The following is an 11,330-nucleotide window of genomic DNA, read 5'->3' on the forward strand; positions in this document are numbered from 1 at the left end:
ATCATTGGAGTAGTTGTACCACTGGGTGGGCCGGCCATTGAATATGGTTTGGCTCCAGCTGCTTTCTTTGCAGCGTATAGATTTGCTTCTTCCTGAGCTTTACCAATATTCTTCTTGTATCGTATACGTTTATTGTCAAACCAATTAGAAACTTGTGACACTTACATGAAAAAAATCAAAAAATTTAAGATATTAGTATATTACTAAACTATTATTTTAGTCTGAAATACTTACTGTTATACCGCATTTACGTGCCAATTCTTCTTTGGCTTCCTCGAATGGATAAGGATTGCTCAAGTGACTATAGAAATATTCGTTTAAGATTTCCGACGCTTGCTTACTGGAATTGCTTGATGCAAGGTGGGATCATATCTACCCATGCTGTTGTCGTAGGGCTGTTGTTGATCATAACCGCCAGATCCCATGGAATAACCCATAGAATCTTGAGGTGGTGCTGGTGACATCATTGGAGCAGTTGTACCACTATTGGGCCGGCCATTGAATATGGTGAGGCTCCAGCTGCTTTCTTTGCAGCGTTTAGATTTGCTTCTTCCTGAGCTTTACCAATATTCTTCTTGTATCGTATACGTTTATTGCCAAACCAATTAGAAACTTGTGACACCTACATGAAAATAATCAAAAAATTTAAGATATTATTATATTACTAAATTATTATTTTAGTCTGAAATACTTACTGTTATACCGCATTTACGTGCCAATTCTTCTTTGGCACGTTTACTCCAAGCATTAAACTCTTAGTACTTGTTATCAAAGTAACGCTCTCAAGGACTGAGGTCTTGATGCAAGGTGGGATCATATCTACCCATGCTGTTGTCGTAGGGCTGTTGTTGATCATAACCGCCAGATCCCATGGAATAACCCATAGAATCTTGAGGTGGTGCTGGTGACATCATTGGAGTAGTTGTACCACTGGGTGGGCCGGCCATTGAATATGGTTTGGCTCCAGCTGCTTTCTTTGCAGCGTATAGATTTGCTTCTTCCTGAGCTTTACCAATATTCTTCTTGTATCGTATACGTTTATTGCCAAACGTTTATTACTGGTGACATCATTGGAGTAGTTGTACCACTAGGTGGGCCGGCCATTGAATATGGTGAGGCTCCAGCTGCTTTCTTTGCAGCGTATAGATTTGCTTCTTCCCGAGCTTTACCAATATTCTTCTTGTATCGTATACGTTTATTGCCAAACCAATTAGAAACTTGTGACACCTACATGAAAAAAATCAAAAAATTTAAGATATTAGTATATTACTAAACTATTATTTTAGTCTGAAATACTTACTGTTATACCGCATTTACGTGCCAATTCTTCTTTGGCTTCCTCGAATGGATAAGGATTGCTCAAGTGACTATAGAAATATTCGTTTAAGATTTCCGACGCTTGCTTACTGGAATTGCTTGATGCAAGGTGGGATCATATCTACCCATGCTGTTGTCGTAGGGCTGTTGTTGATCATAACCGCCAGATCCCATGGAATAACCCATAGAATCTTGAGGTGGTGCTGGTGACATCATTGGAGCAGTTGTACCTCTAGGTGGGCCGGCCATTGAATATGGTGAGGCTCCAGCTGCTTTCTTTGCAGCGTTTAGATTTGCTTCTTCCTGAGCTTTACCAATATTCTTCTTGTATCGTATACGTTTATTGTCAAACCAATTAGAAACTTGTGACACCTACATGAAAAAAATCAAAAAATTTAAGATATTAGTATATTACTAAACTATTATTTTAGTCTGAAATACTTACTGTTATACCGCATTTACGTGCCAATTCTTCTTTGGCACGTTTACTCCAAGCATTAAACTCTTAGTATTTGTTATCAAAGTAACGCCCTCAAGGACTGAGGTCTTGATGCAAGGTGGGATCATATCTACCCATGCTGTTGTCGTAGGGCTGTTGTTGATCATAACCGCCAGATCCCATGGAATAACCCATAGAATCTTGAGGTGGTGCTGGTGACATCATTGGAATAGTTGTACCACTAGGTGGGCCGGCCATTGAATATGGTGAGGCTCCAGCTGCTTTCTTTGCAGCGTATAGATTTGCTTCTTCCCGAGCTTTACCAATATTCTTCTTGTATCGTATACGTTTATTGCCAAACCAATTAGAAACTTGTGACACCTACATGAAAAAAATCAAACAATTTAAGATATTAGTATATTACTAAACTATTATTTTAGTCTGAAATACTTACTGTTATACCGCATTTACGTGCCAATTCTTCTTTGGCACGTTTATTCCAAGCATTAAACTCTTAGTATTTGTTATCAAAGTAACTCCCTCAAGGACTGAGGTCTTGATGCAAGGTGGGATCATATCCACCCATGCTGTTGTCGTAGGGCTGTTGTTGATCATAACCGCCAGATCCCATGGAATAACCTATAGAATCTTGAGGTGGTGCTGGTGACATCATTGGAGTAGTTGTACCACTAGGTGGGCCGGCCATTGAATATGGTTTGGCTCCAGCTGCTTTCTTTGCAGCGTATAGATTTGCTTCTTCATTAGCTTTACCAATATTCTTCTTGTATCGTATACGTTTATTGTCAAACCAATTAGAAACTTGTGACACTTACATGAAAAAAATCAAAAAATTTAAGATATTAGTATATTACTAAACTATTATTTTAGTCTGAAATACTTACTGTTATACCGCATTTACGTGCCAATTCTTCTTTGGCTTCCTCGAATGGATAAGGATTGCTCAAGTGACTATAGAAATATTCGTTTAAGATTTCCGACGCTTGCTTACTGGAATTGCTTGATGCAAGGTGGGATCATATCTACCCATGCTGTTGTCGTAGGGCTGTTGTTGATCATAACCGCCAGATCCCATGGAATAACCCATAGAATCTTGAGGTGGTGCTGGTGACATCATTGGAGCAGTTGTACCACTAGGTGGGCCGGCCATTGAATATGGTGAGGCTCCAGCTGCTTTCTTTGCAGCGTTTAGATTTGCTTCTTCCTGAGCTTTACCAATATTCTTCTTGTATCGTATACGTTTATTGCCAAACCAATTAGAAACTTGTGACACCTACATGAAAATAATCAAAAAATTTAAGATATTATTATATTACTAAATTATTATTTTAGTCTGAAATACTTACTGTTATACCGCATTTACGTGCCAATTCTTCTTTGGCACGTTTACTCCAAGCATTAAACTCTTAGTACTTGTTATCAAAGTAACGCTCTCAAGGACTGAGGTCTTGATGCAAGGTGGGATCATATCCATCCATGCTGTTGTCGTACGGCTGTTGTTGATCATAACCGCCAGATCCCATGGAATAACCCATAGAATCTTGAGGTGGTGCTGGTGACATCATTGGAGTAGTTGTACCACTAGGTGGGCCGGCCATTGAATATGGTGAGGCTCCAGCTGCTTTCTTTGCAGCGTATAGATTTGCTTCTTCCTGAGCTTTACCAATATTCTTCTTGTATCGTATACGTTTATTGCCAAACGTTTATTGCTGGTGACATCATTGGAGTAGTTGTACCACTAGGTGGGCCGCCCATTGAATATGGTTTGGCGCCAGCTGCTTTCTTTGCAGCGTATAGATTTGCTTCTTCCTGAGCTTTACCAATATTCTTCTTGTATCGTATACGTTTATTGCCAAACCAATTAGAAACTTGTGACACCTACATGAAAAAAATCAAACAATTTAAGATATTAGTATATTACTAAACTATTATTTTAGTCTGAAATACTTACTGTTATACCGCATTTACGTTCCAATTCTTCTTTGGCACGTTTACTCCAAGCATTAAACTCTTAGTATTTGTTATCAAAGTAACTCCCTCAAGGACTGAGGTCTTGATGCAAGGTGGGATCATATCCACCCATGCTGTTGTCGTAGGGCTGTTGTTGATCATAACCGCCAGATCCCATGGAATAACCTATAGAATCTTGAGGTGGTGCTGGTGACATCATTGGAGTAGTTGTACCACTAGGTGGGCCGGCCATTGAATATGGTTTGGCTCCAGCTGCTTTCTGTGCAGCGTATAGATTTGCTCCTTCCTGAGCTTTACCAATATTCTTCTTGTATCGTATACGTTTATTGCCAAACCAATTAGAAACTTGTGACACCTACATGAAAAAAATCAAAAAATTTAAGATATTAGTATATTACTAAACTATTATTTTAGTCTGAAATACTTACTGTTATACCGCATTTACGTGCCAATTCTTCTTTGGCACGTTTACTCCAAGCATTAAACTCTTAGTATTTGTTATCAAAGTAACGCCCTCAAGGACTGAGGTCTTGATGCAAGGTGGGATCATATCCACCCATGCTGTTGTCGTAGGGCTGTTGTTGATCATAACCGCCAGATCCCATGGAATAACCCATAGAATCTTGAGGTGGTGCTGGTGACATCATTGGAGTAGTTGTACCACTAGGTGGGCCGGCCATTGAATATGGTTTGGCTCCAGCTGCTTTCTTTGCAGCGTTTAGATTTGCTTCTTCCTGAGCTTTACCAATATTCTTCTTGTATCGTATACGTTTATTGCCAAACGTTTATTGCTGGTGACATCATTGGAGTAGTTGTACCACTGGGTGGGCCGGCCATTGAATATGGTTTGGCTCCAGCTGCTTTCTTTGCAGCGTATAGATTTGCTTCTTCCTGAGCTTTACCAATATTCTTCTTGTATCGTATACGTTTATTGCCAAATGTTTATTGCTGGTGACATCATTGGAGTAGTTGTACCACTAGGTGGGCCGGCCATTGAATATGGTTTGGCTCCAGCTGCTTTCTTTGCAGCGTATAGATTTGCTTCTTCCCGAGCTTTACCAATATTCTTCTTGTATCGTATACGTTTATTGCCAAACCAATTAGAAACTTGTGACACTTACATGAAAAAAATCAAAAAATTTAAGATATTAGTATATTACTAAACTATTATTTTAGTCTGAAATACTTACTGTTATACCGCATTTACGTGCCAATTCTTCTTTGGCTTCCTCGAATGGATAAGGATTGCTCAAGTGACTATAGAAATATTCGTTTAAGATTTCCGACGCTTGCTTACTGGAATTGCTTGATGCAAGGTGGGATCATATCTACCCATGCTGTTGTCGTAGGGCTGTTGTTGATCATAACCGCCAGATCCCATGGAATAACCCATAGAATCTTGAGGTGGTGCTGGTGACATCATTGGAGCAGTTGTACCACTAGGTGGGCCGGCCATTGAATATGGTGAGGCTCCAGCTGCTTTCTTTGCAGCGTTTAGATTTGCTTCTTCCTGAGCTTTACCAATATTCTTCTTGTATCGTATACGTTTATTGTCAAACCAATTAGAAACTTGTGACACTTACATGAAAAAAATCAAAAAATTTAAGATATTAGTATATTACTAAACTATTATTTTAGTCTGAAATACTTACTGTTATACCGCATTTACGTGCCAATTCTTCTTTGGCACGTTTACTCCAAGCATTAAACTCTTAGTATTTGTTATCAAAGTAACGCCCTCAAGGACTGAGGTCTTGATGCAAGGTGGGATCATATCTACCCATGCTGTTGTCGTAGGGCTGTTGTTGATCATAACCGCCAGATCCCATGGAATAACCCATAGAATCTTGAGGTGGTGCTGGTGACATCATTGGAGTAGTTGTACCACTAGGTGGGCCGGCCATTGAATATGGTTTGGCTCCAGCTGCTTTCTTTGCAGCGTTTAGATTTGCTTCTTCCTGAGCTTTACCAATATTCTTCTTGTATCGTATACGTTTATTGCCAAACGTTTATTGCTGGTGACATCATTGGAGTAGTTGTACCACTGGGTGGGCCGGCCATTGAATATGGTTTGGCTCCAGCTGCTTTCTTTGCAGCGTATAGATTTGCTTCTTCCTGAGCTTTACCAATATTCTTCTTGTATCGTATACGTTTATTGCCAAACCAATTAGAAACTTGTGACACCTACATGAAAAAAATCAAACAATTTAAGATATTAGTATATTACTAAACTATTATTTTAGTCTGAAATACTTACTGTTATACCGCATTTACGTTCCAATTCTTCTTTGGCTTTCCTCGAATGGATAAGGATTGCTCAAGTGACTATAAGAAATTCGTTTAAATTTCCGACGCTTGCTTACTGGAATTGCTTGATGCAAGGTGGGATCATATCCACCCATGCTGTTGTCGTAGGGCTGTTGTTGATCATAACCGCCAGATCCCATGGAATAACCTATAGAATCTTGAGGTGGTGCTGGTGACATCATTGGAGTAGTTGTACCACTAGGTGGGCCGGCCATTGAATATGGTTTGGCTCCAGCTGCTTTCTGTGCAGCGTTTAGATTTGCTTCTTCCTGAGCTTTACCAATATTCTTCTTGTATCGTATACGTTTATTGCCAAACCAATTAAATTGTGACACCACATGAAAAAATCAAAAATAATATTAGATATTACTAAACTATATTTTATCTGAAATCTTACTGATTTATACCGCATTACGTCCAATTCTTAATTGCACGTTACTCCAAGATTAAAACTCTTAGATTTGTATCAAAGTAACGCCTCAGGAACTGAGGTCTTGATGGCAAGGCTGAGATCTATCCACCCCTGCCGTGTGACAAACCGCATGATCCAAATACCAAAAGGTGCGGGACATCATGGAGTACCACTAGGTGGGCCGGCCATTGAATTGGTTTGCTCCACTGCTTTCTTTGCCAAGCGTATAGATTTGCTTCTTCCTGAGCTTTACCAATATTCATTCTTGTATATCGGTGTACGTTTATTGCAAACGTTTTATTGTTTGTGGACATCATTTGGAGTAGTTGTACCACTGGGTGGCGGCCATGAATATGGTTGGCTCCAGCTTGCTTTCTTTGCAGCGTATAGATTTGCTTCTTCCTGAGCTTTACCAATATTCTTCTTGTATCGTATACGTTTATTGCCAAACGTTTATTACTGGTGACATCATTGGAGTAGTTGTACCACTAGGTGGGCCGGCCATTGAATATGGTGAGGCTCCAGCTGCTTTCTTTGCAGCGTATAGATTTGCTTCTTCCTGAGCTTTACCAATATTCTTCTTGTATCGTATACGTTTATTGTCAAACCAATTAGAAACTTGTGACACTTACATGAAAAAAATCAAAAAATTTAAGATATTAGTATATTACTAAACTATTATTTTAGTCTGAAATACTTACTGTTATACCGCATTTACGTGCCAATTCTTCTTTGGCTTCCTCGAATGGATAAGGATTGCTCAAGTGACTATAGAAATATTCGTTTAAGATTTCCGACGCTTGCTTACTGGAATTGCTTGATGCAAGGTGGGATCATATCTACCCATGCTGTTGTCGTAGGGCTGTTGTTGATCATAACCGCCAGATCCCATGGAATAACCCATAGAATCTTGAGGTGGTGCTGGTGACATCATTGGAGCAGTTGTACCACTATTGGGCCGGCCATTGAATATGGTGAGGCTCCAGCTGCTTTCTTTGCAGCGTTTAGATTTGCTTCTTCCTGAGCTTTACCAATATTCTTCTTGTATCGTATACGTTTATTGCCAAACCAATTAGAAACTTGTGACACCTACATGAAAATAATCAAAAAATTTAAGATATTATTATATTACTAAATTATTATTTTAGTCTGAAATACTTACTGTTATACCGCATTTACGTGCCAATTCTTCTTTGGCACGTTTACTCCAAGCATTAAACTCTTAGTACTTGTTATCAAAGTAACGCTCTCAAGGACTGAGGTCTTGATGCAAGGTGGGATCATATCCATCCATGCTGTTGTCGTACGGCTGTTGTTGATCATAACCGCCAGATCCCATGGAATAACCCATAGAATCTTGAGGTGGTGCTGGTGACATCATTGGAGTAGTTGTACCACTAGGTGGGCCGGCCATTGAATATGGTGAGGCTCCAGCTGCTTTCTTTGCAGCGTATAGATTTGCTTCTTCCTGAGCTTTACCAATATTCTTCTTGTATCGTATACGTTTATTGCCAAACGTTTATTGCTGGTGACATCATTGGAGTAGTTGTACCACTAGGTGGGCCGCCCATTGAATATGGTTTGGCGCCAGCTGCTTTCTTTGCAGCGTATAGATTTGCTTCTTCCTGAGCTTTACCAATATTCTTCTTGTATCGTATACGTTTATTGCCAAACGTTTATTGCTGGTGACATCATTGGAGTAGTTGTACCACTGGGTGGGCCGGCCATTGAATATGGTTTGGCTCCAGCTGCTTTCTTTGCAGCGTATAGATTTGCTTCTTCCTGAGCTTTACCAATATTCTTCTTGTATCGTATACGTTTATTGCCAAACGTTTATTGCTGGTGACATCATTGGAGTAGTTGTACCACTAGGTGGGCCGGCCATTGAATATGGTTTGGCGCCAGCTGCTTTCTTTGCAGCGTATAGATTTGCTTCTTCCTGAGCTTTACCAATATTCTTCTTGTATCGTATACGTTTATTGCCAAACGTTTATTGCTGGTGACATCATTGGAGTAGTTGTACCACTGGGTGGGCCGGCCATTGAATATGGTTTGGCTCCAGCTGCTTTCTTTGCAGCGTATAGATTTGCTTCTTCCTGAGCTTTACCAATATTCTTCTTGTATCGTATACGTTTATTGCCAAACGTTTATTGCTGGTGACATCATTGGAGTAGTTGTACCACTAGGTGGGCCGGCCATTGAATATGGTTTGGCTCCAGCTGCTTTCTTTGCAGCGTATAGATTTGCTTCTTCCCGAGCTTTACCAATATTCTTCTTGTATCGTATACGTTTATTGCCAAACCAATTAGAAACTTGTGACACCTACATGAAAAAAATCAAAAAATTTAAGATATTAGTATATTACTAAACTATTATTTTAGTCTGAAATACTTACTGTTATACCGCATTTACGTGCTAATTCTTCTTTGGCACGTTTACTCCAAGCATTAAACTCTTAATATTTGTTATCAAAGTAACGCCCTCAAGGACTGAGGTCTTGATGCAAGGTGGGATCATATCTACCCATGCTGTTGTCGTAGGGCTGTTGTTGATCATAACCGCCAGATCCCATGGAATAACCCATAGAATCTTGAGGTGGTGCTGGTGACATCATTGGAGTAGTTGTACCACTGGGTGGGCCGGCCATTGAATATGGTTTGGCTCCAGCTGCTTTCTTTGCAGCGTATAGATTTGCTTCTTCCTGAGCTTTACCAATATTCTTCTTGTATCGTATACGTTTATTGCCAAACGTTTATTGCTGGTGACATCATTGGAGTAGTTGTACCACTAGGTGGGCCGGCCATTGAATATGGTTTGGCTCCAGCTGCTTTCTTTGCAGCGTATAGATTTGCTTCTTCCCGAGCTTTACCAATATTCTTCTTGTATCGTATACGTTTATTGCCAAACCAATTAGAAACTTGTGACACCTACATGAAAAAAATCAAACAATTTAAGATATTAGTATATTACTAAACTATTATTTTAGTCTGAAATACTTACTGTTATACCGCATTTACGTTCCAATTCTTCTTTGGCACGTTTACTCCAAGCATTAAACTCTTAGTATTTGTTATCAAAGTAACTCCCTCAAGGACTGAGGTCTTGATGCAAGGTGGGATCATATCCACCCATGCTGTTGTCGTAGGGCTATTGTTGATCATAACCGCCAGATCCCATGGAATAACCTATAGAATCTTGAGGTGGTGCTGGTGACATCATTGGAGTAGTTGTACCACTAGGTGGGCCGGCCATTGAATATGGTTTGGCTCCAGCTGCTTTCTGTGCAGCGTATAGATTTGCTCCTTCCTGAGCTTTACCAATATTCTTCTTGTATCGTATACGTTTATTGCCAAACGAATTAGAAACTTGTGACACCTACATGAAAAAAATCAAAAAATTTAAGATATTAGTATATTACTAAACTATTATTTTAGTCTGAAATACTTACTGTTATACCGCATTTACGTGCCAATTCTTCTTTGGCACGTTTACTCCAAGCATTAAACTCTTAGTATTTGTTATCAAAGTAACGCCCTCAAGGACTGAGGTCTTGATGCAAGGTGGGATCATATCCACCCATGCTGTTGTCGTAGGGCTGTTGTTGATCATAACCGCCAGATCCCATGGAATAACCCATAGAATCTTGAGGTGGTGCTGGTGACATCATTGGAGTAGTTGTACCACTAGGTGGGCCGGCCATTGAATATGGTTTGGCTCCAGCTGCTTTCTTTGCAGCGTTTAGATTTGCTTCTTCCTGAGCTTTACCAATATTCTTCTTGTATCGTATACGTTTATTGCCAAACGTTTATTGCTGGTGACATCATTGGAGTAGTTGTACCACTGGGTGGGCCGGCCATTGAATATGGTTTGGCTCCAGCTGCTTTCTTTGCAGCGTATAGATTTGCTTCTTCCTGAGCTTTACCAATATTCTTCTTGTATCGTATACGTTTATTGCCAAATGTTTATTGCTGGTGACATCATTGGAGTAGTTGTACCACTAGGTGGGCCGGCCATTGAATATGGTTTGGCTCCAGCTGCTTTCTTTGCAGCGTATAGATTTGCTTCTTCCCGAGCTTTACCAATATTCTTCTTGTATCGTATACGTTTATTGCCAAACCAATTAGAAACTTGTGACACTTACATGAAAAAAATCAAAAAATTTAAGATATTAGTATATTACTAAACTATTATTTTAGTCTGAAATACTTACTGTTATACCGCATTTACGTGCCAATTCTTCTTTGGCTTCCTCGAATGGATAAGGATTGCTCAAGTGACTATAGAAATATTCGTTTAAGATTTCCGACGCTTGCTTACTGGAATTGCTTGATGCAAGGTGGGATCATATCTACCCATGCTGTTGTCGTAGGGCTGTTATTGATCATAACCGCCAGATCCCATGGAATAACCCATAGAATCTTGAGGTGGTGCTGGTGACATCATTGGAGCAGTTGTACCACTAGGTGGGCCGGCCATTGAATATGGTGAGGCTCCAGCTGCTTTCTTTGCAGCGTTTAGATTTGCTTCTTCCTGAGTTTTACCAATATTCTTCTTGTATCGTATACGTTTATTGTCAAACCAATTAGAAACTTGTGACACTTACATGAAAAAAATCAAAAAATTTAAGATATTAGTATATTACTAAACTATTATTTTAGTCTGAAATACTTACTGTTATACCGCATTTACGTGCCAATTCTTCTTTGGCACGTTTACTCCAAGCATTAAACTCTTAGTATTTGTTATCAAAGTAACGCCCTCAAGGACTGAGGTCTTGATGCAAGGTGGGATCATATCCACCCATGCTGTTGTCGTAGGGCTGTTGTTGATCATAACCGCCAGATCCCATGGAATAACCCATAGAAT

Source organism: Teleopsis dalmanni, chromosome 2, assembly GCF_002237135.1.
Source record: "Teleopsis dalmanni isolate 2A chromosome 2, ASM223713v2, whole genome shotgun sequence".
Lineage (NCBI taxonomy): Eukaryota > Metazoa > Arthropoda > Insecta > Diptera > Diopsidae > Teleopsis > Teleopsis dalmanni.